Raw genomic sequence first — 2,069 nt, forward strand, 5'->3', positions numbered from 1 at the left:
AATTAATAAGACTAGGTTAGAAATAAATCAAGAATAAATAGTAAATTAATCAAGAAAATTATGAAAAATTAAAATAAATAAGGCATGGTTAGGACATCATCATCCCCCAAAAAGATTTTAAAAATAATGAAAATTGGTACGTGAATTAATTAAAATAAAACAGAAGTCAAATTAAAAGTCAACCAACCAAACTAGGTAAAAAATAAATCCAAAGTAAATTGAAAATGTGAAATAAAATTCCAAGAAAATATCAGGTTGACCATGAGACAGTGGTCAACCTTCATCACAAAAATCAAATTCTAATAATAATTTTAATTCATAAAAATAAAATCAATAAAAAAAGTGTGTTAAAATGGAACATTTAGAATAAATAATTAAAATAAAATATTAATATTAAAAAAATACGAAAATAAAAATTATATAAAATTAAGTAAAATGTTAAGAAAAGTGAAAAATATTTTTGGATAATTTTATGGACGAAGAAAATATTTTAAATAAGAAAAAGAAATATGAAAATGGAAGGATTAATGGTGATGAACATGGTAAGCAAGCGTACATATATCAAAACATGGCCATGGAAGAGATGATTACCTAATGGAAAATAGAAGTGGAATGGAATCTGATATGTGATAAAGCTTTGCCTCCTTGCCACTAAATTCCAATGCTCCTTTAGGGTTAGGGTTTCAGCTTCTTAAATAGGGTGGATTAGGTGTTCTCATGGGCTTTTTAATAAGTGATTTATCCATAAGAATAAAAGTGTGAAGTGAGGTGTAAAATGTTGTTTTTTTGGACCAAACTTAAGTGAATGGATGTCCAATGCATGGCCAAAATAGGTAAAAAAAACGTGATTGGTTTGTGCAGCATGCTTAGAAAATCTGATTGGGCCAGCCAGGCCCAAAATCTGCCTAGAAAATCAAGTCATGGTGCCCACTTTAAATGAATGTATCTCTCAAACCATGGATCCAAATGAGATGATTCCAAAAGGATGTGAAAGAGGACATGACACGGTACAATTGTTGTGAAGAAAGTATTTTCAAATAATTCCTTGAAGTGTAAGAAAACTGGCCAAGAAGTCTTGACAAATTTTGAAGATTTTGGACTTAGAAATTTTTCTAAGTGTCCTAAAACAATGTCTCACTTTGACTAAGCATAACTTTCTCAATTCTAACCCAAATGGAGCAAACTTTATATATCTAGAATGCTTGGAACAAGAGGAACAACTTTCATGTTGGAGAAATTTTTAAATGGAGCTTTTATCTTGATGCAAAATGGGCTTAAAGTGAGTGCTACGATCATGAAAACTTGCCCTAAATGGAAAGTCAACCATTTCCAAATTAAGTAACTTTTCCAATTCCTGATTAAATGATGAATCCATGATCCAACCTTGATCAAATTTCACATGTAGGATCCCCTAGGCATGGATTTTGAGATTCCACTCTCAAAATGTCAGGAGTTAACTTTTCTGGCCCCACAATTGACTTTTCCCAAACTGTCTGATTCCCGATTCCATTGATCAATTGAAGCACTTCTAGCTCAAATAAAGAGCTGTTTTTTTGTATGTAGACCCTTGTGGACATATGGAGGGCCATGGAAAAGAGTTTCACCCAAAGAATCAGAAATAAACTGATTTTATACCAAACCCTAGTTTTAGGGAAAAATGATCTGGAACTGATTGCACTGATTGCCAATGGATCTTTCTGAGATAATTGTGAATCTTCCTAGGCCAAGATGCCTCTCTAATCATGACATGGATGAGCTCCTCTACTTCCAACCAAACATTTCCTGTTGCAGGTAGCCATGAAACCTTAATTTCTGATTAAATCCAGATGAACACTCTGATAGCTTTGAATCCTTCACTGATGAACTGAGGACCATAATAAGATACTTGGACCCCCCTGAGACCCTTGAGACTTGTATACTTAGAAAATGAAGTCCAGTTCTCAATCTTGCTTTATGTGGGCTCCTTCTGTCAAGGAGTGATCGATCAAAACCTGATCTCCATGTCACTAATGCAGTATGCAATGAGTATGACCTAATATGATGCTAATGAAGTGTAAAACATAATTCCA

Source organism: Lathyrus oleraceus, chromosome 7, assembly GCF_024323335.1.
Source record: "Lathyrus oleraceus cultivar Zhongwan6 chromosome 7, CAAS_Psat_ZW6_1.0, whole genome shotgun sequence".
NCBI lineage: Eukaryota > Viridiplantae > Streptophyta > Magnoliopsida > Fabales > Fabaceae > Lathyrus > Lathyrus oleraceus.